General features: G+C 44.6%; 1 protein-coding gene across 5 annotated transcripts in view; it reads right to left on the bottom strand.

Moving 5' to 3' along the window:
* DCLRE1C (DNA cross-link repair 1C) overlaps positions 1 to 26,509 on the bottom strand; it is a 129,506-nt gene that overhangs the window by 93,874 nt on the left and 9,123 nt on the right. Inside the window, exon 1 of one of the 5 annotated variants that reach the window (XM_036841935.1) lies at positions 19,840 to 19,875. The exons of the other annotated variants lie outside the window; for them this stretch is intronic. The gene's annotated coding sequence lies outside the window, so the exon portion shown is untranslated. Of the gene's footprint in view, positions 1 to 19,839; positions 19,876 to 26,509 lie in introns of those variants that run through there. 5 annotated transcript variants of the gene reach the window in all.

The raw sequence follows: 26,509 nt of genomic DNA, 5'->3' as shown, positions 1-26,509 counted from the left end.
ATGGTTGATGAAATGGCCTCTGCTGCCGGTCCTTCAGGGTGAAAATTTTGCATTTTTTGGCCACAGGTATTTAACCTCTGTTTTGAGAGACATTTGGGGGAGTTTCTTCCATCACAAATCTATGGTTAATGTTGTTCTTTGTGTTTTGTGGGACGCATGCCTTTGTTTTGGTTACACTACTTCACCACTGCTTGAAAGAACGATTGATTCAATATGGTTATAGCTGTTCTCAAATGAGAAAGTCAGACCAAAAGAAGCCCTGCAGTAGGGACCAAAAAGATAGAAATGCCAGGTGGTGAGATTAACTGAAATCTTTTTTTCAGGAGTGTGTAAATCCTAGGCTCCTCTTGGTATCTTCTCTTTTGAAAACAGTCCCAGCATATTGGGTAATTTTAACCAGCCACAGCTCTTACAAATGGCCTGTCTGTGTAGTCTTCTTACCTTTTTTCCTTTTAGGCAAAAAAAAAAAAAATCAAGACTTGTAAAATCAAGACTCTAGGCAGCAACTTATATTCCATTTATTTTTAAAATTTAAAAAGGATATAAATAGTATATGTTTCTTAAGCTAAGTTATAGAATTTTAAGGTTAGGTCATGAATTCTGGAGTTCTGTCTGCCTCCTACTCAGTTCGAACTTGGGCAACTTCCTTAGGCTTCTAAATTAAGTTTCCTTCTCTGTAAAGCTGGAATAATAATGGTTCCCATTTGTGAGGATTAAAGGGATAATAATCATAAATTACTTGGTATTATGGTAAGGACTCAATAATTTTGGCTACTATATTATACATATTGGGTTGGCCAAAACGTGCCTTCAGTTTTTAAGTTAAAATAAAAGACACATTTTTCATTTTCACCAAGAACTTTATTGAACAACGTATTCACCCTTTTGTTCCACTACCTTCTACCATTTTTCAGGCAACTTCATAATTCCATCTTCCTAAAACTTTTTATCTTTTTGAGCAAAGAACTGTTCCAGGTGCCTTTTACAGTCTTCCAGGGAATTGACATTTTTTCCATTAAGAGAATTTTGTAAAGACCTAAATAATGGCAGTCTGAAGGTGCAATGTCTGGTGAATACGGCAGATGAATCAGAACTTCCCAGCCAAGCTCTAACAGTTTTTGCCTGGTCATCAAAGAAACTTGTGGTCTTGCGTTATCCTGATGGAAGATTATACGTTTTCTGCTAACTAATTCTGGACACTTTTTGTTGAGGGCTGCTTTCAGCTGATCTAATTGGGAGCAGTACTTGTTGGAATTAATGTTTGGTTTTCCGGAAGGAGCTCATAATAGAGGACTCCTTTCCAATCCCACCATATACACAACATCACCTTCTTTGGATGAAGACCGGCCTTTGGTGTGGTTGTTGGTGGTTCATTTCACTTGCCCCACGATCTCTTCTGCTCCACATTGTTGTACAGTAACCACTTTTCATCGCTCATCACAATTTGTTTTAAAAACGGAACGTTTTCATTATGTTTAAGTAGAGAATCGCATGCGGAAATATGGTCAAGAAGATTTTTTTCGCTTAACTTCTGTGGAACCCAAACATCAAAGTGATTCACATCACTAAGCTGGTGCAAATGATTTTCAACGCTTGATTTGGGTATTTTTGAGTATGTCGGCTATCTTCCACGTGGTATAACGTTGACTGTTCTCAGTTATTGTTTCGATTTGATCGCTGTTAACTTCAACTGGTCTACCTGACTGTGGATCATCGTCCAGCGAGAAATCTCCAGCATGAAACCACTTTTGACACGTTTGATCAGTCACAGCAGCTTCTTCATACACTGCACAAATCTTTTTGGGCATTTCAGTTGAGCTTTTACCTTTCTTGAAATAATAAAGCATAAAATGCCGAAAATGTTGCTTTTTTCTTCCATCTTCAATATTAAAATGGCTACACAAAAATTCACCAATTTTGATGTCTTTTTTAAATGCACACTGATATGACAGCTGTCACATGCAATCTAACAAGATTGTTTTTAATGAAGTTAAAGACAACAAAGTGCTGCTAGAGCCATCTTATGGAAAAAAATGAACAAACTTATTGGCTAACCCAATATTTATAGATATGCTCAAGCAAAAAATGAAAAATAAAAAGTATCCAGTATCCTAGATAATCCTTCAGAATTGTGATGTGGCTTCATAGTATCTTTGCATGATGAGATCCTATTTTATATTTTTTCCTGATTTTTTTCCCCACTTACTATTGCTGTGGAGATCTTTTACTGCTGTAAGATTACATTGCTTCATGACTTTATCAATCCCCTTTTGTGGAGAGAAAAGTGTTTTCTGTTATGAAAACACTTCAATGAACACTTTTGTAGAAAATTTAGTATACACCTCTTATAAATTTCTTAAGGACATATCTCCAGAATTTAGGTTAATGATATGACATTGATAAAGCTCTTGATATATATTTCCAAATTACCTGCAATTTACACTCCATCAGCAGTGAACATGGGACTGAGTTTCCCTTTCTTCATCCTCCAAAGATATTTACAAAAAATTATCTCTGGCAGTATTGTCTACAAAATATAACTACATAATGTCCACAGCAGTCCATAAACTTTTTGGTCCCAGCACTACTTTAATACTTCTAAAAAGCATTGAGGACCTCAATGAGGTTTTATGTGTGATTTATCAGTCAATATTTACCATATTAGAAATTAAAACTATGAAACTTTAAAAGCACTTGGGACTTCCCTGGTGGCGCAGTGGTTAAGAATCCGCCTGCCAATGCAGGGGACACAGGTTCAAGCCCTGGTCCAGGAAGATCCCACATGCCACGGAGCAACTAAGCCCGTGCACCACAACTACTGAGCCTGCGCTCTAGAGCCCACGAGCCACAACTACTGAGCCCGCGTGCCACAACTACTGAAGCCCACGTGCCACAACTACGAAGCCTGCGTGCCTAGAGCCTGTGCTCTGCAACAAGAGAAGCCACCGCAATGAGAAGCCCGTGCACCGCAACAAAGAGTAGCTCCCACTCGCCGCAACTAGAGAAAGCCCGCACGCAGCAACAAAGACCCAACACAGCCAATAAATAAATAAATAAATAAATAAATAAATAAATTTATAAAAATACTTGACTTAACATTAATAAATCCCTTATATGCTGACATAAAGAATATATATTTTATGTAAAAGAATATATTTTTCCAAAAAACATAGTGAGAAGAGTAGCACCGTTTTACACTTTGGCATATGTTTAATGTTTGGCTTATTAGAAGGCAGCTAGATTCTCCCTTCTGCTTCTGCATTCCAACTGCGGCAATACCCCATGTCACACTTGCGGTACGGAAAACTCAACTATGCTCTCATGAAAAAATGAGAGTTTTAAAGGCAAACGATATTTTGGTATTATCCTAAAATAGTTTTAACCTCATAGGCCACCGGATAAAACCTCACAGACCACGTGAGAACGTCTCAGGAATTCCTGGGAGTCCCCAGACTGTACTTTGAGAACTGCTGATAAATATTATTAAAGACATAGTGATATATATATCTTTCATAGAGAAAAGGAAATTTAAATTAATTTCAAGACATTGTGGAAATCAGTACCAGATCTTAGTTTGAATTACCTAGGATGTCTTGAAACACTTCTCATGCTGCTATAAATCATTGAAAATATACCTTTTACAAATAAGTTAGTTATTACTCAACTAATGTATGCTTTTCTTTGGACTATTTCATGACCATTGCTGTGCATATGATGCTTGTTCTTGTGGAGTCCCGATGGATTATCATGAGTTTTGTTGAACAGTTATTATCATGTTTTTCTTCCCAAATGTAGTATCGGATCTTATGTTACTTTTATGACTGTGCTACATCTAAAAGAAAAATATAAGCTAGAACCGGTGCATTTATTTGTGTCAGGTATAAGTGCTCCTCATGTAAGTAATTTTCGTTTTCCTTAGGGAGGGTGGTGGAAAGGAGGGAAATGGGGGGGGAAAATCAAGTTGTTATTTTCCTATCTGGTGAATTTTGATCCAGCATAATGAAGGATTAATGAACGATACTATTGGTTAATGAAACACCCACAAATCTCTTTCAGTATATTCTCTCCTTTCCTCTGAAATGCACTTTAACTGTTTCTGGTCAGTGCCTGCACTGGCCCTAGCATCTCCAAGCTAATATTGACTCTAAGTGTATTTTCTTTCATCCTGAGGCAGATGAGAACTTAACTTTCAGCAAACTAGCTGGATCAGAGAATTCTTGAAATCACCAAAAGGGAGAGTGGGATAGCTTTTGGTGTCTGAACAGGTGTGTTACATGAAACATCAGACTAATGTTGTTAACGTTTTAAGTCAAAGGCCAGACTTTGTTTTTCCGAAGATCTGTCAGAAGAACAAATTACCTGTCTCCTAAAGGATCTGGTAGGCATCCCTGCGGATTTTGTTGATGACAAGGCATTTTTACAACAATTTCCCAAACTGGTGACAGATAGTTGCACTGTTAGTAATTACATGTAAGTAATCGAGACAAGTTTTTTCCTGATATATAATTATCTATGGAAGATGCAGGTTGGCGGTTCTCTGGGGCTGCTTATCCAGGAAGGCAGTTTGACTTCCTTCCCTTTGAGGCCCACCTGTAATATCTTTTCTGCCTTAGAATGGAGCTGGGCCTGGAAATTACATCAATTAAGGATGAATAGAGCATCTTTTTTCTTCAAAAAAATATGGTTCAACATGTATGTTTTATCACGTAACAAATATTTGTTGAATAAATCACTAACGCCAAAGGATTCTCATCTTAGGGGGTCAGCAGAAGGGGATCCCTACTTATTAAGTGTGGAGGTGATCCAGGACAGGGGAGTGGTTTGCTTTTTTGGGAATTTTGTTCCAGAACTCATTTGGCTCCATGGCACATGACCATTCCTCTGTCTCCTGAGATGTCTCATTGACACTTGATTCTTCTAACAGGACTGACGTCCTAACATTCCAGATGCTGGCCCCAATAATCGGAACCTACAAATGGTTCTTCCTATTCTAACTTCCCCACAGCAGGCCCTATGGGGCCAGCATGCGGCCCTTAGTCACCATTATCTACTGCCATGCATTTCTTCTATTTTGTCTCGGCTTTTTCTCCTCTGTGGAGGAGTGAGATCCTTGGGCCTGTGTTTATTTCCACCAAAAAGCCTGGAACTGGGCCTAGGGCCACCTTGGGCACTGCCTGTGACTAGAAGTTTACACAAATAGCTCTAAAAAAAAAAAAAAAAAAGTGGAGCAGATTTGAAGCACCTTGAGAACAGAGACAATCCCGTTCATCTTCATCACATCCCAGCATTCACCCCAATGCCCACCTCTACTCTATCACTAGGTCCACCATCCGTCTCCCAGCTGCCCCAAGTCTGACCATCTCTCTCCACTTCTACCCCATCTAAGCAAATGTGGTCCTCACAGGGCTGAGCTGTGTTCCTGGCTTAGCACAGAGTCAGAATCCAAGAAACACCAGTCCGGCCACGGACCCGTGACCATGGCAGAAGCCCAGAAATCAGAAGGGGCTGGCCAGGGTCTTGTTGGATCCTCTTGTTAAGATGCTACTGAGCTTTTTTATCCAAGGATGGTCTCCCAACAACTGCATCTCTCACAGCAGCCTGAGTGGAATTACCAATGTGAGAAGAGGCCTGCTCTTATACATATGCTGCACCAGAATGAATAGCACCGCCCAGCTCATGATACTGACCAGAGACCTGATGTATCCCCCGGTGAGAAGCGCTATCAACAGCAGTCCAACCGTACAGCTGAACAGCTGAGCCACCACCTAAAGACCAATAAAGCCAGTGAGGCCCGAGGCTATGCACAAAGCCACAATGCCTGTGAAGACCACTGCATTCGGAAGGTGCTGCAGACCTTCTCGCTACCATTGTGCCTGCAGAAGTTCTCACAGAGCTCCTTGATCTACTCCGCCAGCTCCTGCTGGTAACGAGGGCAAAATCCAAATCACGGTGGACATTCACTGAAATAATAATGTAGGCAAAAGCTGCTTTTTAATAATTAAGCCTCGCACAAACACGCCGTCTGTAGAGTCTGCTTCCCAGGATCCAAACCCTTGGCTTAGTAGCTGTGAGACTCACAGCCAGGGTCTCATCTGATGAGAGTAACTCTCTCCAGGTGTGGTGGTGAGGATTAAATGAGATCATGTTTAGGAGACAGCACGGCACGTAACAAACCTCATGCAATTTTAAAAACCAAACACAGCAAAACAATTCACTACCAAAGGCTCTTGTGACTCTGTTGAATTAACATTTGTTAAGAAGAACCCTGGGGGTTGCAAAGGGAGCAGAGGTTCAATAACAGACCCCAAGAGAAACTGAAATAGAGACGTTCACAACTCACAGGTCCTGGAGGATGTCCACGGCACAACTGGAGGGGCCACACAGGGAGGTCAAGGCGGGCTACAGGCAGAGAGGTGGCAGGACCTGAAGGACATGCCCTTATTAGGGGGTGCTTTATGCATAGGTGGAGGGCTTTGGGGTTCCCGGGCTATAGGCCAAACTGGTCAATTCAAACCCCAAAGAGCGGGTTTTGGTAAACTTCACGGGAGAGTTATCTAAGAGGCACACGAGGGAAGGCTCTGGGAGGCCAGAAGAAACCTATCACAAAAGCTGTTGGGAGGGTCCTATCAGGAACTCACTCTTTTTTTTTTTTTTGCCAAGCTGTGCGGCTTGTGGGATCTCAGTTCCCCAACCAGGGATCGAACTCGGGCCCTCGGCACTGAGAGCGCAGAGTCCTAACCACTGGACCGCCAGGCAATTCCCAGGAACTCACCCTTATTTGTGACTCTACATGTGCTCGCAGGAAGGGCTAGTGTCAGTGCAATGCTCCCACAGGCCACAGTGTGGATGCCAAGGCAGCGGTACTATAAAGTAGTTCTGCTAAACTCTCAGGAGCTCTCAAAAGAAACCTCCCCCAAACCAAAACTAAGAGAAATCACTCACAGGGATATTCCACTCATAGAAAACAACAACAACAACAACAAAAACTCTGTAACATTCTCACCCTCTCCCCAGAGAATCAGATCACAGTAGCTACTCACAGCTCTTCGCTTCCTGTGTCCCCAAATCCCGCACGTTCTCCCCAAGCCTGCTCAGCGCATTCTTCTCCTTTCGCTCCTGCCGCTTCCCCTTGCTCAGTCTGTTCTCTCTCCGCCTCTCTGTAGCTCTCAGGTTTTTCCAATAGAAATGAAATCAGGCCTGAGAATGTCTCTCAGCTCTTTCCCATCACCCAACCCCAAGGCTCAGAGCCTGGTGGCCAAAATGAAAATCTGTGACAGGTGGGAAAGATTCGTCAGCTCCCACCTCACTTAAGCTGTCCTCCTGCCCTACCTGGCCTCATGTGCTGTTCTCTTTTCCGTCTGGGACCCTGACTACACCATATGTCAGGCTGTCTGATATTGTCCCAGGGCTCTCAGATGTTCTGTCTCTTTTTTTAACTTTTTCCTTTTTTGTTTCAGTTTGGATAATTTCTATTAACCATCTTCAGGTTCACTGATTCTTTCCTCAGCTGTGTCAGGTCTCCTGATGAGCTTGACAAAGGAATGCCTCATTGCTGTTGCTGCTTCTTTCAGAATTTCTTTTGGGCTCTCACAGTCTTCACCTCTCTAATGAACTTACCCCTTTGTTCATGCATGCCTACCTTTTCCATGAAATGCTTTGACATCTCAATCATAGGTCGTGTAAAGCCCATGTCTGATAGTTCTAACATCTGGGTCTTATCTGAGTCTGATTCTTTGGACTCAGGATTCTTTGGATTCTTTGTCAAGAGCTTTCGCTCTTAACAATGGAGTTATTTGTTGCCTTCTTGTGTGTTGGATCATTTTTTTGGATCGAAAACTAGATATCATGCACGAAACTGACATAAATATTTTTTACACTTGGATTTGAGCACATCCCCTCTTTGTCAGGCCATTCATGTGGGGGGTTGGGTCAGTCCAGACTGGAGAAGAGCTGTGTTTGGATTTTGTTGTTACTATGGTTACCCCAGGACAACGCTGCTCCCAAGTTACTGTGTGCGTACTGTGGAGTCTGGGCTGCTGGAGAATTTTTCTCAATTTTTCCGTCTTCTCTATGCCTCATAGAACAGTCTCTCCCCAGGCTCGCACCACTGACAGCTGTTGCTTGGTACCCTATGTGTGATGCTAGCCTCTGTGGTAACGTGGGGAGTTCTTGGACATCCTAGCCAGTCTTGAGCTCCAATCTTAGGCAGGTCCTCTGTACCTGGGCCTTGTGGGTGGGTCTTGTGGGTATTGGGGGGAAGTTTCCAGTCCCTCCCCAGGAGTAGAAGACTTTTTCTTGGTTTTTGTGTAGAACTGTGGCCCCGGGGACTTCCTGGCAGTCCAGTGGTTAAGACTCCGTGCTTTCAATGCAAGGGGCGCAGGTTCGATCCCTGGTCGGGGAACTAAGATCCCACATGCCACACGGCATGCCCAGAAAAAAAAAAAAAAAAAAGAGAGCGAAAAGAAAAAAAAGTAAATGGAGCAAGAGAGAACTTCTATGGGAAACTGGTATTTAAAGGGAATTAGATGTGTAGTTGTGTTTCTCAAGCATAACCAATAAAAATGACTCATGATCTGTCACATTTAAAAAAAAAAAAGAATTGTGGCCCCAAGACCCTTTCCCACTCCTTCCCCAAGTGTAGAGGGTTATTGCTTCTATCCCCTATATCTGTGGGTCTCCTCCTGCGCCTGGGGCTGGAAGTATTTGATGCCCCGACTCCAGCAGCTGAGGCCTGCTTAGCAGGAGGACTTGGGCAGGGGGCAGGGTTAGTGCCCATCTCATGGTCACATCCACTTTCCTGCTGCCCACCTGCCCCGCAGAGAAGGCTCTTTCTGGCCTCTCGCCTTGTTCCCAGTCTTTCTCGTGAAGCCCCTAGTGGGGGCCCACGGACGGGAGCCTGTGAGTCGGTGTGAACTGCATCTGACACACCACCCCACGCTTGGTCTCCAGCCCTTGCACATTTTAGCGGATTTCTTCTTACCCACATGGACAGCAGGCACCCCTTCCTCCCAGGCTTTGCCCACGTGAGCCAGTCCGCATGTCCCGCCTCTGCTTAGGGGGGCCTGACCTTCCCCGGAGTTCGGTTTCTAGTTTGCCTTGCAAGCTCAGCTCTCTGATGAGCTCAAGAGAAGTTACGGTTTTGCAGTCTGTTGGGCTTTTGTTCCTCGTTAGGCCAGGAGTGGTGCTCCTAGTTTTCTACCTTCTGGGCAGAAGTGGGAATTCTTGTCTGGACTACTGAAACAACCCTTTGCACCTTTCGGTCCCACATTATAATGTGCTCCTCACATTATACCCAGAGGGATAACAGTCAAGTTTGGTCATGATTTGCCTTGCCTTAAATCCTCTTGGGGGCTTCCTGGCTGTCTTATGATGACCAAAGCCCTTCGTGAGGCCTACACTTGGCCCTTGCTTGCTTCTTCTACCTCAGTTTGTCCAGATTCCCCATTCGCTCTTGGAACAATAGCCATTGGTTTCTGCTCATCTGTTCCCTCTTCCCCTGCTGCCTCTCTCCCCTTTGCCAAGTTTTTCCTGTTTATTCAGATCTCAGGTCCAACTCCATTTCCCAGGGAGTCCCTGCTTGATGCCTCCCTACCCCCACCTGTCAGGTGTTCACAGATGACCCTGAACTTGGTGACACATCTCTCCAGTCGTCCGATGATTTAATTAATGTCTGTCTCCCCAGCCAGTCTCTAAACTGCAGGAGGAAAGGGACTGTGCTTATTTATTCAAGTGTCCCTAGGGGCTAACACAGCACCCAGCACCGAGCTCGGTCAATGTTTCCTGCTGTTGTGATTAAACTGAGAATTGGTGGAACCGACTCAGGGGCCCTGCTTCCATAAACCTGCTTCTGTTCTGTACACAGCAACCCTCTGCCAGACGATGGAGGGCTGGGGAATAGAGAGGTGGTCATTTTGGGGGAATGACACTTAAAGATACTATATAACCAGCCTCACCCTGAGCTGGACTGGGTGCCCAGGTGCCATCCTGCTGCCACTGGCATTGTTCTAGAAGCCAGATGATCTTGGAAAATAGCCTGGACCACAGTGACTCTCAGGTGCTGACAGGTAGAAGAACCATGGATAAAAAAATGTTTGTAGGGCTTCCCTGGTGGCGCAGTGGTTGAGAATCCGCCTGCCAATGCAGGGGACACAGGTTCGAGCCCTGGTCTGGGAAGATCCCACATGCCGTGGAGCAACTAGGTCCATGAGCCACAATTACTGAGCCTGCGCGTCTGGAGCCTGTGCTCCGTAACGAGAGGCCGCGACAGTGAGAGGCCGCGATAGTGAGAGGCCCGTGCACCACGATGAAGAGTGGCCCTCGCTTGCCGCAACTAGAGAAAGCCCTTGCATGGAAACGAAGACCCAACACAGCCATAAATAAATAAATAAATAAATTTAAAATAAATAAATAAAAAATAAATAAAAGCAAAGTCTAAAAAAACACAAAAGTTTGTTGCTGTAAATAACAAAAGGGAAAGAAGTGAGGACACGCCATGTTTGATTTAAATGAAGCTATTAGGGCTTCCCTGGTGGCGCAGTGGTTAAGAATCTGCCTGCCAATGCAGGGGACACGGGTTCGAGCCCTGGTCCGGGAAGATCCCACATGCCGCGGAGCAACTAAGCCTCTGCACCACAACTACCGAGCTCTCATGCCACAACTACTGAAGACCACGTGCCTAGAGCCCGTGCTCCGCAACAAGAGACGTCACCACAATGAGAAGCCCGTGCACCGCAACAAAGACCCAACACAGCCAAAAATATAAATAAATAAATTTTTTAAAAAATAAATAAATAAATGAAGTTATTAATAGGAAAAGATTCTGGGGGTGTCTATTGTGAAAAGTTACCACCCGGCTCTTCTATGTTTGCAGCTTTGATGCACCCTCTGAGGCTGTTCTTTCTTGAGAGTTAACATGACTCAACATGCTTTACTGGATCTGAAGATATACCAGCAGATTTGGAAGGTGAAATTATTTTGATGGTTTGAGGTATTTTATTGAAATATCTGATGATTTTTCAGCTAATGTCAACTAGCGGTTACATGGAGTAGAAAATTGGCCCAAGTTTTATTTAGTGTAAATGGAGAGATGTTGGTTGTGTGTGAAATGAGAGAAGGCAGGTAATACCGCTGTATACCGATAGGTCTCTGAGAAATTAAAAATACAGGAAATACGGAACCCAAGACCTTGGAAGTAACTCTACCACTGGTGTCAGTTCTTAGAAAAGTAACATCTGGAAGTAAATATTCTGTTGTTGGCGGTGTCATTTGTTATTGAATATAATTCTGTTTCTTTTGAGCCTGGGAAGATGTAACCAGTGGAAGTTTTGATATTCGCGTGCTTCCAGGACACCACTTTTATCTTTTGGAACCTTCCAACGAGATCTTCATCAAGAATTACATAACCAAGTCTCTAGAAGTATCAATGCTTCACTGTTCTTGGATATTTTCCCTCTAGGTCTTAAAATAGTCCAAGTGATTATCTGATACTCCTCTTCAGTTTTCAGAGTAGCTTATAAGTTCGATTCAGAGATTGGAAAATGATACATTTGCTACTGTCAGGGTGACTTGTTATCTACAAATGTATTTCCCCACAGAGCATTTAAGTATCTGGGGGATGAAAGACAAACCAGTCGAGAATACTTCTGGGAGGGTCTTTCTTCTTCATGTTAGAATCTCATTTGAGTCTCATCTGTGGAAGGTTTGTCAATGAAGTTCCTGCTTGGTCGATGATCCATTTCTTCCCTTCAGTTATTTTGACAGTGAAAATGATAGACAGGGGAAGTGCTTGAACTGAAATGATTGTTTCATTAACACACTGTGGCTCAAAGCCTGATCTCATCTTTTGAAATATAGGGTCGTCCCATTCAATGAGGAAAAGCAGCCTACTGCTTTGTTAAAATAAGACAGTCCCGACTAATCATTGCTGCCTGTCCTGGCAAGTCCTCGGAATGCCCATAGCCCTGGTTCTCGTCTAAGGGGTTCCTCCGACCTGGACTGCCTGTTGTCTCTGTGTGGCCCCGCTGCTGCTCTGGCGGTGACCGAAGGGGACCCAGGGCGAGCCTACCACGGACAGCCCTGGGCGTACAGAGGGTCAAGCACACCCAAGAGTCTGCCTCAGATGTAGGGAGAAAGCGCAACAGTTGAAAACAGACAGGAATAAAAAGGGAAATAGGGAAAACTATCTGAGATGGAGCAATAGCAGAACACTACAGATAGGATTCACAGGGAATGAAGAGGTACCATATACCCGGAGCTGCGTGGATCCTGCGATCTCTAGCAATTCCCAAACTGTGTTTGTCTCTTGGAATCCCGGCTGTTCAATCGGTATCTTGATTTCTTATCTCCCACTGATCTTCACAATAAACCCCCCTACTTCATGCAACCGATGACTCTTCCTTATGGCTTAAACTGCTTGACACACCATTATACACTAAAATGTCACCTTTTAAAGCATAGATATGTTTAGGATCACATAATATGGGTTCATGTTTTTGTTATGGTTTAAAAATAGTATAGAGAGAGTCTCAGCACATAAGATTAAAGTGCACAGAGGAGGTATTTTTTAGAATGTATCATTCCTTTTTAACCAAGTGCAAATAATATAAATTTCATTATGGGGGGAGTTTTGGGTTTTGAGTTAGAATTCATGTAATAAATTTGAGCTAAAAATAACCTCAAGCGAGATTACTACAAGCAACTATATGCCAATAAAATGGACAAACTAGAAGAAATGGACAAATTCTTAGAAACGTACAACCTTCCGAGACTGAACCAGGAAGAAATAGAAAATATGAACAGACCAATCACAAGCATTGAAATTGAAACTGTGATTTAAAATCTCCAACAAACAAAAGCCCAGGACCAGATGGCTTCACAGGCAAATTCCATCAAACATTTAGAGAAGAGCTAACACCTATCCTTCTCAAACTCTTCCAAACTATAGCAGAGGGAGGAACACTCCCAAACTCATTCTATGAGGCCACCATCACCCTGATAGCAAAACCAGACAAAGACGTCACAAAGAAAGAAAACTGCAGGCCAATATCACTGATGAACATAGATGCAAAAATCCTCAACAAAATACTAGCAAACAGAATCCAACAGCACATTAAAAGGATCATACACCATGATCAAGTGGGGTTTATCCCAGGAATGCAAGGATTCTTCAATATATGCAAATCAATCAGTCTGATACACCATATTAACAAATTGAAGGAGAAAAACCATATGATCATCTCAACAGATGCAGAGAAAGCTTTCGACAAAATTCAACACTCATTTATGATAAAAACCCTCCAGAAAGTAGGCATAGAGGGAACTTACCTCAACAGAATAAAGGCCATATATGACAAACCCACAGCCAACATCGTCCTCAATGGTGAAAAACTGAAACCATTTCCACTAAGATCAGGAACAAGACAAGGTTGCCCACTCTCACCACTATTATTCAACATAGTTTTGGAAGTTTTAGCCACAGCAGTCAGAGAAGAAAAAGAAATAAAAGGAATCCAAATCAGAAAAGAAGAAGTAAAGCTGTCACTGTTTGTAGATGACATGACACTATACTATAGAGAATCCTAAAGATACTACCAGAAAACTACTAGAGCTAATCAATGAATTTGGGAAAGTAGCAGGATACAAAATTAATGCACAGAAATCTCTTGCATTCCTATACACTAATGATGAAGAATCTGAAACTGAAATTAAGAAAACACTCCCATTTACCATTGCAACAAAAAGAATAAAATACCTAGGAATAAACCTACCTAAGGAGACAAAAGACCTGTATGCAGAAAATTATACGACACTGATGAAATAAATTAAAGATGTTACAAATACATGGAGAGATATACCATGTCCTTGGATTGGAAGAATCAACATTGTGAAAATGACTATACTACCCAAAGCAATCTACAGATTCAATGCAATCCCTATCAAACTACCACTGTCATTTTTCACAGAACTAGAACAAAAAATTTCACAATTTGTATGGAAACACAAAAGACCCCAAATAGCCAAAGCAATCTTGAGAAAGAAAAACAGAGCTGGAGAAATCAGGCTCCCTGACTTCAGACTATACTACAAAGCTACAGTAATCAAGACAGTATGGTACTGGCACAAAAACAGAAATATAGATCAATGGAACAAGATAGAAAGCCCAGAGATAAACCCACGCACATATGGTCACCTTATCTTTGATAAAGGAGGCAAGAATATACAGTGGAGAAAAGACAGCCTCTTCAATAAGCGGTGCTGGGAAAACTGGACAACTACATGTAAAAGAATGAAATTATAACACTCCCTAACAGTACACACAAAAATAAACTCAAAATGGATTAAAGACCTAAATGTAAGGCCAGACACTATCAAACTCTTAGAGGAAAACATAGGCAGAACACTCTATGACATAAATCACAGCAAGATCCTTTTTGACCCACCTCCTAGAGAAACGGAAATAAAAACAAAAATAAACAAATGGGACCTGATGAAACTCAAAAGCTTTTGCATAGCAAAGGAAACCATAAACAAGACAAAAAGACAACCCTCAGAATGGGAGAAAATATTTGCAAATGAAGCAACTGACAAAGGATTAATCTCCAAAATTTACAAGCAGTTCATGCAGCTCAATATCAAAAAACAAACAACCCAATCCAAAAATGGGCAGAAGACCTAAACAGACATTTCTCCAAAGAAGACATACAGATTGCCAACAAACACATGAAAGAATGCTCAACATCATTAATCATTACAGAAATGCAAATCAAAACTACAATGAGATATCATCTCACACCGGTCAGAATGGCCATCATCAAAAAATCTACAAACAATAAATGCTGGAGATGGTACGGAGAAAAGGGAACCCTTTTGCACTGTTGGTGGGAATGTAAATTGATACAGCCACTATGGAGAACAGTATGGAGGTTCCTTATAAAACTAAAAATAGAACTACCATACGACCCATCAATCCCATTACTGGGCATATACCCTGAGAAAACCATAATTCAAAAAGTCATGTACCACAATGTTCATTGCAGCTCTATTTACAATAGTCAGGACATGGAAGCAACCTAAGTATCCACTGATGGATGAATGGATAAAGAATGTATTATTTATATATACATAAATATTATATATAATATTCCATTATATAGATATAATGGAATATTAACCATAAAAAAGAAGGAGCTATCGACCTTTGCAACAATATGGATGGACTTGGAGGACATTATGCTAAGTGAAATAAGTCAGACACAGAAAGATAAATACTGTATGATCTCACTTATATGTGGAATCTAAAAATAAAAACAAACGAATGGAAACAGAGAGCAGATCGGTAGTTGCCAGAGGTGGGGGGAAGAACAGCTGAAGATGGTGAAAAGGTAAAAGAAAAACGTGCAAAAAATTATATCTGAGAAATTCCAACGCAAAGTTTTTCTCATAAGTTAGAAGTATATAAATACAAGTTTCTATTAATTTTTTTAAATGGCATTACCTTCACTTTCTTGATCATCCTCACGAGCACGTCCTCCTCTTCTTCCAAAATCTACACTTTGCTGTATGCAGTAGCTTTGCTGCTAATGAATATCTTTGTCCAGGGCATTCATCTCCCAGTGCCTCTCTGCCCACATGCTTCAACAGCAGCATTATTTATACCTATTGAGTGGACTACCTAGTTTCTGAGGGCAGTACTTCTGATTGCGCTGAGTTGCCTGTATAGATTCCTTGAAAAATTGAGACCAAAACTTGTAAGACTTATTTCAATTGATTTCCAGAAAAGAGAAGTTGTTCAGTCAACTTAGCTGATTAGTGAAAAGAAACTGACTTCCCGGAAATTCTGTATATAAATATACTGAATAATAAACCTGTCCTCCCCATTCATGACTTAACTCTGAAAACCCCCACCTGCCTAGTTCCCAAGCCGCTAGGGTTGGCCCAGGGTTCTCAGCCCGGGGCTCAGCCAGCAGCCATCCCCTTCCCCTGGACTATTCCACATAGGGATAAGGTGCTCCTAGCAGATTTATCCCTTTCTCCTTTTAACCTCTTAGTTTATATACAAAGGCTTTGCTGATTACTTTCAACAATGGAATTGTTCCATTCTTTTTTTTCTCCATTTTTTTCCATTCTTTTCTTTTTTCCATTCTTGTGTTATTTGTTTGAAATCAGGAGTAAGCGGGAATTGTCAGCAGCCTGGGTATCAAACAAGAGAGGCTCAAAGAAGCATTCTACCCCTACCCCCTACTTTCCTTCTCTGAAGCCAGAGCTCCCTTTTGAGCCAAAGATCCAAAGACCTGGTAGAGAAAGTGGATAGACCACTGTAACATCAGAATCCCTGTGATCTCAGCAGAGTTGCTGGGTAAAACTTCCATCAAGCTCCAAAGACAGGACAGTAGCACAACTAGAATAGTTGTATTGTGATGAACAAAAATCACTTGTAAGCCAGAGACCAGGGTCTCTACCCTAAATATCCTTGAAAATAGCCCAGCCACCTAATCAATCTTTATGGGGATCTGAGAAGCGTGGGTACATGTGACTAGGATGAAGCACAGACTCCCTGCCTCATCTTTCTGAGTTTTTTTCTAGGAAATTGTCAGCTGCTTTATAGATAATATTATGGTTAAGAACACAAGCCCTGGCGCTTCCCTGGTGGCTCAGTGGTTGAGAGTCTGCCTGCCAGTGCGGGGGACACGGGTTCGAGCCCTGGTCTGGGAAGGTCCCACATGCCGCGGAGCAACTGGGCCCATGAGCCACAACTACTGAGCCTGTGAGTCTGGAGCTTGTGCTCCGCAACAAGAGAGGCCGCGACGGTGAGAGGCCCGCGCACCAATGAAGAGTGGCCCCCGCTCGCCGCAAGTAGAGAAAGCCCTCGCACAGAAACGAAGACCCAGCACAACCAAAAATAATTTTAAAAAATAAATAAATTAAAAAAAAAAAAAAAAGAACACAAGCCCTGGACCTAGACTGCCTTGGTTTGACTTTCAGCTTCAGCACTTAAGAGCTGTGTGGTCTTGGGCAGGCTACTTAACCTCTGTGTGTCTGTTTCTTCATCTGAAATATGAGACAATATGCTACAATACCACCACCCACCCACTTGTAATACTTATTTATGAGGATGTAAGTTGACAACAACACATGCAAAATATTTTAAATAGTGCCTGGCACATAATGAGTGTTCAATAAAGTATAGGTGCTATAATTTTTATTATAAGGCTCTTTGAAAAAAGACACTAGTTCTAGAAAAAAACTGCGAAAAGTACTTGCAATGAAGCAAGATGTGAAAAATGCTTTTTATGATTTAACAAAGGATACAGCATTGTTAGTATACACTCAGCTTTTAGAAAAAAATGAATAGAAAAAAATATACTAAAATGTGTCAGTACTAATTGCCTCTGATTATTGGTAAGTTTCCTGTTCGTTTGTTTACTGTCTGTACTCTCTAAATTTTCTATAATGTGCACATATCGTGTCTATAACAAGGACAAAGTTAAAATGCTACATTACTGCCCTCAGCTTCCTAAGGGCAGAGCAGGGCTAGGCTGTCCAGAGGTATACGGATCCTCCCCTGCAGGGCTGGCAGGCATCTCAGGTGTTGTTTGCTGTCAAATTTTGTGCCATTTTCCAATGACAGCAGCTCAGTTCCTTTTGGCAAGCTAAGCCTTGATTAGAATTCTAAGGCTTCTTAAAAACCATGCTAAGTCCCTGCCTTCCAGGAAGGAGTTTCTGGAAAATTGTGCTTCACGTTTTGAGGTAGGGAACCGTTTGGCGATCCCATGAATGTCTCGGACCTGCTCCACCCAAGAATGCAGCCCCTGACAGTTTCCCAGGCAATTTCAGGGGTCCCCTCCCTCCTCCCTCCCCAGGTAGAGAGAAGCCCATTCTAGAGCAGGGCCCAGGACCGCTCTTCCTCTCCAGCATGCCCTTCCCTGGCGTCCCGACTTGATACACTCCTGCTGTACGTGGTAGTTCCAATGTACAGCTCCCCCAGTCCGACCATGACGAGCTGCCGTGGGAAAAACATCGGCCTTGCGTCAGGATCCTGGATTTGAATCTAGCTTTGAGACACACTGCCGTGGGACTCTGCACAAGCAATGACGTTCCTCTGAGATTCAGCTTCAGCCAAAAAAAGGATAATATCAACCTCAGCAGGGACGTGTGAGGATTGAACAAGATTAATAACGTAAATATTCTTGGTTTCATTCTGCTAACTCTGCCCACCCAGAGCTCATCACTTGTATCATACTATTCACCACGCCTTGAACACCCCTGATGGGCCAGGCCCTGGCTGAGCAGACAGGGATGAACAGGGCAGCCGGCGCTCACAGAGCTAGGCGTCCAGTGGGAGGTGAGCAGGTCACAGTGACCATGGGATACCTGCTCTAACGGGGGAGCGGGGGGTGCTCTGCGACCACAGAGGAAGGGGCAGCAGCGGGTGTGCAAGAAGCCTTCGCAGAGGAGACGGTGCTTAGCTGAGCCTGGGGGGTCCGCGCCTGCGGGATGGACAGGCAGGGAAGGGTTCCAGGCAGCCCCGACAGCATTTATTAGGACCCAGCACAAAGTCTGCAGGAAACGTATTTATTTGTTCCCCCACGCAACCACGCTAGAGGACAGGCACGAACATTCATCTTGGTAGCAAGAGCCTTGGCAGGTGGTAGGAACCCATCTGAGCCCTGTACCTCCTTGTTGAGGGAATGCATGATAAGTGAGTGGGTATTAGGAGGGCCTGAAAGTTACCATAGGTGAGCAACAGCTTTAGAGGTACAGCTGTTTTCATTCGAGTCCAAGCATTCTGGGCCAAAGGGAAAGTTTCATGCCCCCGTGCTGCTCTAGAGCTGGGCTCAATGCTTTTGGTGAGCGATTTCAGCCTCCGCTGAGCTGACTCTCCTGGAGCTCGGTCCTCGGCATCCCGGCTGAATGTGCGTGCACTCGATTTCCCCGGCAAGTGTGCTCGAGGCTCTTCAAAACAACTGCCTTAAGGCCTCTCCTCAGACCTTCTCCTGTTCATGTTTTCAGGTTTCACAAGGCCCCCTGACCCCGCCCCTAATGTAGCAGTGACCCCGGTGTCACCACCGACACTCACATCGGGTGCATCCTGCCATGCACCCAATGCAGACATTTAAAACATTTTAAAGAATATTTAGTTTTGACAAAACGCTCATAATACAAAAAAAAAAAAAAAGAGCAAAACTATATAAATAGCAAAGTCGGTAGGTGTATAAACACGCACATATACATGCACATGCGCACATAGACGGTTAATGCGGTTATCACTTGGGTGAAGGAATACCTGATGGTTTTACCTTCTATTTATTCTTTCCCGCAGATTTCCACACTGAACATTTTTTCCCCAAAGATCATAAAAACAGTATTTTTAGATCGTGGTTTTCCAGACTGCACTTGCCTGGGAGAGCCCCTGGACACCCCAAGGAGCAAGGGGCGCGGGTGAGACCGCAGGCGCCCACACCTTCTTCTCCAGGATGGGAAGCGCCGGAGGATCAGGGCCCGCGGGGTCCTCCCGGAGCAACTCGGCGCCCGCCCTCCCCCTCGGCCCAGGCCTGCTTTGCGTCTAACCGATCCCCGGGGGTCACAAGAGTTGCCATAGGGAGCCCGGTTCGCCGTCAACAGCTGGCACCGCCGCTGGCTACCGGCAATCACGGGGCGGTCGCGACGGGGTGGCCGTGTCTCGGGGTCCCCGCTGACGGCTCGCGGGGGCGAGGACGCTGGGCTGCCTGAAGCGCCGTGCCATCCGGGGGGCATCACGCCGGCCCCAAGCCCCACTCGAGCGCTTCCCTGAGGGGAGCACGCCTCTCCCCACCCACCGCGGCCGGCGCACCCCCAGCTCACCTGCAGGGACGCGGTGGCGCGACGCCCGGACGCTGCGCCACCCCAAGGCGCTGGGTTCCCCGACGCCGCGCCCCGCCGCTCCTTAAAGGGCAGCGCGCCTCCGCCCGCCGGTTCCCATTGGCCGTGCTCCCGGGCCCGGCCGTCTCCCATTGGTCGCTGCCCTTGGTGGGCGGGGCTGGGCGGTGAGCGGCACCCGCCCTGCCCGCGGCGCCTGGCTGGGCAAAGCCAAGGGACAGGAATTTAAATAAGTTCTACTCTGCCTCTCGCTCGCTGCCCTATTCTTTCTCAAGAGGTTGTTTGCAGGAAATACAGAGAGGTGTGTCTCCCCAGGGCACGGACCTCACCTGGGATTTCTTTTGATATGTATCTCTGTCCTCTGCATGATTCCTAAATACCTGGAAGGCAGGCAGGTGTTTCTTCAGACCTCTCTGGTCTCCCCACCGGTCTCTACGCACAGCCCATCAGGAATGGAAAAGGCTGGTAGTTTGTCTCTTTTCTCCTCGTTAGGCCACTTAGATTCTGAACACGCGCTGCAACCACCCCGAACTGATTTTCAATTAGGGTAAAAGCACAGGACTCTTCCAAGTTGACCCCGTTCTCCAGGGGAACAAACCCAATGTCACTCCAAGTCTGCAGACACAGAATGGGGTTTTGATTCACATTTGATTAAATTTTCAAAGAACTGGAACTGCATTTTCTGGTCTTCCGAGGAGTTCATTTCGGACTCTGTATTTACATAGAAGCCTTAGTGGGGCAAAGTGACTGGAAGAAACGGCAAACTTAGTTTGAAGAAAGTTACTGATTTGAAATGTCTAACAATGCAACAACGTATAGCAATTCGAGGCCCCGAAATATTGTAGCTTGTTTTTGCATAAAATTACATTTAAAAATTATTTGCTACTTTTTCATGTAAATCCCTTGGTTTTTTATTTTCTCCTCGAAAATATTTTCATGGTGAAATTAATGAGTTTCCAAATAAAGAACAAAACGCAAATTTTAGGAAAATGTACTGGGGGAAATTCCCTGGCAGTCCAGTGGTTAGGACTCTGTGCTTTCACTGCTGAGGGCTCCATTCGATCCCTGGTCAGGGAACTAAGATCCCACAAGCCTTGTGGTGTGGCCAAAAAAAAAAAAGAAAAGAAAAGAAGAGAAAGAAAAATGTACTGGGCAGGATTTTTTTTTTTTTTCTCCTAATTTCCCGACTATGAGAAACACAGAGGCGCAAAGGAAACAGCAGCTTAAGAACAGCAAGCGTCCTGTCTGCTGGGGAGAGCGCTGTTTATCAGCGTGTCAGCAGGGAAATACTGCAGTGAGGTCCAATATCGGTGTGCATCTGCAGCCGAGATAATTTGGCATTATAGTCACTATAAGAAATCAGGAGAAGAGGAGAGAGAAGATATACTGTGCTCCATTTTATTCTCTAAGTCTAGAATGTTCTTTTAAGACCTCTTTTCAAAACATGTTCTTCTCTTGAGTTGCCATCCTCCGACTGGATGCCAGAGCCATTGATGGCCTGTCTCAAGGAGCAAAAAGAAAGAGACAATGGAAACACTGGTGTCCTCTAGTCAGAGATAATAATATACTAGGTACATTGAAAACTCAGCTTTGTGGAACCCTTAGGGAGTCAGTCAAGTTGGACAGTCAAGTTCTTTTTTTTTAACTAGGTAATTAAATATTGATTATAAACCAGTATGCATACATACATAAGTAAAATTTTAAAAATAAAGGGCACATTTATGAACATACCACCAGTTTAAGAAATAGAACATTCCCTTTACCCTTGTGACTCTCTTTCCAATGCATCCTATCCGCCTTATTCATTCATTCATTCATTCATTCATTCAAATAGTTACTGAGTGCCAACATGAGCCAGGCACCATTCTAGGTTTTTGAGAAACATCTGTCAGCAAAACAAACAAGGATCCCTATCCTTGTGTCACATTCTGGTAGGGGATGACATAATAAACACATATAATAAGCAAATTATATAGTCTATTAAAAGATGTTAGGTGATAGGTGCTATTTTTAAAAAGAGCAGAGCAAAGGGATGGAGAATCTTGTGTATGTGGAGTGAGGAGATGACTTGCAACTGTAAATACGGTGATCAGGGTATGCCTCTTGGGAAGATGACATTTGAGTAAAAATTGAAGGAGGTGAGGGAGCTGACATGGAAGATCCCTGGGGAAGCGTTTCCCTTGCAAAGCAGCATCCGGTACAAAGGCCCTAAGGAATGAGCTTCCTGGCCCATGTGAGGAACAGCAAGGAGCCGGCGTGGCCACAGCAGAGGAGAAAGAGAGGAGGTCAGAGCGAAAGAGATGGAGACCAGATCATATGAGACCTTGCACAAAGGCATCTGGCTTCAAGCGGGAGGGAAACAGAACCACTGAATGGTTTTTTGTTTTTTTTTTTTTAAATATTTTTTGTTGTTGTTGTTTTTTAAATTAATTAATTGATTAGTTAATTTTTGGTTGTGTTGGGTCTTCGTTTCTGTGCGAGGGCTTTCTCTAGTTGCAGCAAGTGGGGGCCACTCTTCATCGCGGTGCGCGGGCCTCTCACTGTCGCGGCCTCTCTTGTTGCAGAGCACAGGCTCCAGACGCGCAGGCTCAGTAGTTGTGGCTCACGGGCCTAGTTGCTCCGCGGCATGTGGGATCTTCCCAGACCAGGGCTCGAACCCGTGTCCCCTGCATTGGCAGGCAGACTCTCAACCACTGCGCCACCAGGGAAGCCCCACTGAATGGTTTTGAGTGAGGACTGACATGATCTGACTTACTGTTTTAAAGGATCACTCCTGTTGTTATGACTACAAAGAACAAGGTTGGAAGCAAGATTCTTACTGTAATAATAATCCAGGAGAGGACTTATGGGGGTCTCCAACTCAGGTAGTAGCAGCAGAGGTAGTGAGAAGGTCAGATTCTGGATGTATTTTGAAGGTAGAGTCAACAGGAGTCCCTGAGAGGTTCTATGTGCGATGTGAGAAAGAGAGGCATCAGGATAACTCCAAGATGCTTGCCCTGAGTAACTGGAAGGACCATAGGTGGAGTAGGCTTGGTGGGGTGGCAAAGGTCAGAAGTGGAGTTTTGGACACGCTGCATTTGAAATATCAGACATCCAAGTGGAGACGCCAAACAGGCAGGTAGATATTCAAGTCTCGACTGGGCTGGGTATATAAATCTGGGACTCATGGTCATAGAGATGGTGTTTAGAACCTGGAGACAGGATGGCCCTAGAAACGAAATGGGCATAGAGGAGAAAAGGAGAGAGAACTGAGGAGTGAGCCATGGGATATCCCAACCCCAAATGTTTGAGGAGAAGAGGAAGAAGGAGCAAAGGAGGCAGAGAAGTGATCACTCAGGTAAGAGAAAAACCAAGAGAATGCGGTGTCGAGAAAGCTTAAGGAGTGAGAAAGTGTGTTAGGTTAGATGAGGACTGAGAACTAACAACGGGATTTAGGTCATTGTCAAGATCACTGATGACCTAAAGGGACGTTTTGATGCAGTCATCGGGGGAGGGGGGCAAGCCTGATTAGAATGGGTTTAGGAGCAAACACGAGGGGCAACACAGAATAGTTAGAATCGTTTTTTGGGCTCTGCATTTGTTTATCCCTCCACCTACATCACACTGTCTTTTTTTTGGGGGGGGGTGCATTGGGTCTTTGTTGCTGTGCGTGGGCTTTCTGGAGTTGCGGCGAGTGGGGACTACTCTTCGTTGCGGTGCGCGGGCTTCTCATTGCGGTGGCTTCTCTTGTTGCGGAGCACGGGATCTAGGCGCGGGCTTCAGTAGTTGTGGTGCATGTGGGATCTTCCCAGACCAGGGACCGAACCTGTGTCCCCTGCATTGGCAGGCGGATTCTTTTTTTTTTAACATCTTTATTGGAGTATAATTGCTTTACAATGGTGTGTTAGTTTCTGCTTTATAACAAAGTGAATCAGCTATACATATACGTATATCCCCATATCTCCTCCCTCTTGGGTCTCCCTCCCACCCTCCCTATCTTACCCCTCTAGGTGGTCACAAAGCACCAAGCTGATCTCCCTGTGCTATGCGGCTGCTTCCCACTAGCTATCTATTTTACATTTGGTAGTGTATATATGTCCATGCCACTCTCTCACTTCATCCCAGTTTACCCTTCCCCCTCCCTGTGTCCTCAAGTCCATTCTCTACGTCTGCGTCTTTATCCTGTCCTGCCCCTAGGTTCTTCAGAACCATATATATATATATATATATTTTAGATTCCATATATATGTTTTAGCATACGGTATTTGTTTTTCTCTTTCTGACTTACTTCACTCGGTATGACAGACTCTAGGTCCATTGACCTCACTACAAATAACTCAATTTCGTTTCTCTTTATGGCTGAGTAATATTCCACTGTATATATGTGCCACATCTTCTTTATCCATTCATCTGTCGATGGACACTTAGGTTGCTTCCATGTCCTGGCTATTGTAGATAGAGCTGCAATGAACAATGTGGTACATGATTCTTTTTGAATTATGGTTTTCTCAGGGTATATGCCCAGTAGTGGGACTGCTGGGTCATATGGTAGTTCTATTTTTAGTTTTTTTGAGGAACCTCCATACTGTTCTCCATAGTGGCTGTATCAATTTGCATTCCCATCAACAGTGCAAGAGTGTTCCCTTTTCTCCACACCCTCTCCAGCATTTATTCTTTGTAGATTTTTTGATGACGGCCATTCTGACTGGTGTGAGGTGATACCTCATTGTAGTTCTGATTTGCATTTCGCTAATGATTAATGATGTTGAGCATTCTTTCATGTGTTTGTTGGCAATCTGTATATCTTCTTTGGAGAAATGTCTATTTAGGTCTTCTGCCCATTTTTGGATTGGGTTGTTTGTTTTTTTGATAGTGAGCTGCATGAGCTGCTTGTGAATTTTGGAGATTAATCCTTTGTCAGTTGCTTCATTTGCAAATATTTTCTCCCATTCTGAGCGTTGTCTTTTTGTCTGGTTTATGGTTTCCTTTGCTGTGCAAAAGCTTTTGAGTTTCATTAGGTCCCATTTGTTTATTTTTGTTTTTATTTCCATTTCTCTAGGAGGTGGGTCAAAAAGGAGGTTGCTGTGATTTATGTCATAAAGTGTTCTGGTAGGCAGATTCTTAACCACTGCGCCACCAGGGAAGCCCCCATCACACTGTCTTAATCATTAAAGCCTCTCAATTTCGTTCTTCTTCAGGAAGGATTGTCTTTGGCACTTTGCTCTTCTATAGAAATTTTAACATCCATGAGTCAAGTTCCATAGAAGAAAGTTCTTGAATTTTTCTTGGCATTGCACTGAAACTCTAGCACATAAAACAAGTTGGCAAAGCATGCTCCCATTTTTGTATTCTGGAATGAATCATGTAGAATGGAAAAAATTACAAAGGAGAGGTCACCGAGCAGTCAGTGACATTTGAGCTGACTTTTTTCTTGCTGTCTCCCTCACTTCCAATCCCTGGGGTAAAAGCCCACTTTCGAAACACAAGGAAACTTGGCCGCTTATCCCATGGCTTCTCCACCCTGCAGCCAGAGTTAGTGTCCTGTCATCCAAAGGGCATCCTGCACCCCTGCTGTCTGCATGTTTCAGGGACCGCCCAGCTCTCTTATGATAAACCCCAAACTCTTCTTGGCATACAGGTGGCTCTAATGCTCGTCAGGCCCTCGGTAAAGCTCACCTATGAGATTTTCCCGGGAGGAACCCCTTCAGGGCTCTGATACGGTACCAGACTGCCATCTCGCCACACTGACTCCCTTCCCCCACAAGCATGGGAGAAGAGCGGGCAAAGGACGAGCAGCAGAGACAGGCGGCCCCGATGCAAACGGGGCTCCTGGAGGCGCGTGTCTCCCTGGAGGCTCCCGGCCACCTTTTGAAGGTGAAGCTGCAGTGAGTTCTGGAGGGAGTGCTTTCCAAACCCGCGGAGGTGCGGCTGTCCACTGAAATGGGACTCCGCTGAGCGATGGCCGTGACCGGTTGGACCCCTGCGCAAGGTCCTCTCGGCCGGGCTGCCCTGCATCCAGAGCAGCGCAGATTTCCTGTTCAGCCCTCCCTGGCCGCTGTTTCCTTCCAGCACCTGGTCGATCTTCTGCACCTTCTCACTGGGCTCCATGAGGTTCATGATCTTCAAGTGTAGCGAGCGCGACCTGGCCTCCCCACGTTTTTTCTTCTTCCCTGCCTCTGCTCCCGCTCCACGAGGTGTGAGTGTCTGCCATCGGCCTCTGCTTTCAGGTTCCTTCTGACAAACCTGAAACATGGATGTTTCAGGATGAACTTGAACTTGAACCTGGTGAAGAAGCCCCCTGCTGGTCCTTCAGAGGAAAGGCTGGGGTGGCTTATCCTTCAGAGGTTGCCCAGTGGATGGAGTTTCCTTTGGACACAGCCTGGGGCAAATTGGTTCTTTCTGTGTCTCTGCCACTACTTCTGATGTGTGGGTGGAAGAAGTGGCCAAAGGGACGCATTTGGGAGTCTGTGCTGGGCTGGGGACACATCCCAGCTTCCCTCTGTGGGGCACAGCCCTGAGGCCTTGGTGAGCTGCACCGCTTGGATCCCCATGCAGGCGTGGCTTTGTCAGGGAGGCTGGGGTGTGGAGGGGTGCAGAGGCTGTGGAGCCCTTGACCTTGGCACAGTTAGGCCATCTTTGCCCTTCCGTGTGGAGGCCTGGCCAAGGCCGGCCCACT

Source organism: Balaenoptera musculus, chromosome 2 (assembly GCF_009873245.2).
Source record: "Balaenoptera musculus isolate JJ_BM4_2016_0621 chromosome 2, mBalMus1.pri.v3, whole genome shotgun sequence".
Lineage (NCBI taxonomy): Eukaryota > Metazoa > Chordata > Mammalia > Artiodactyla > Balaenopteridae > Balaenoptera > Balaenoptera musculus.
Note: the sequence above shows the minus strand (reverse complement) of the source record. Positions and strands in the feature narration are given on the sequence as shown.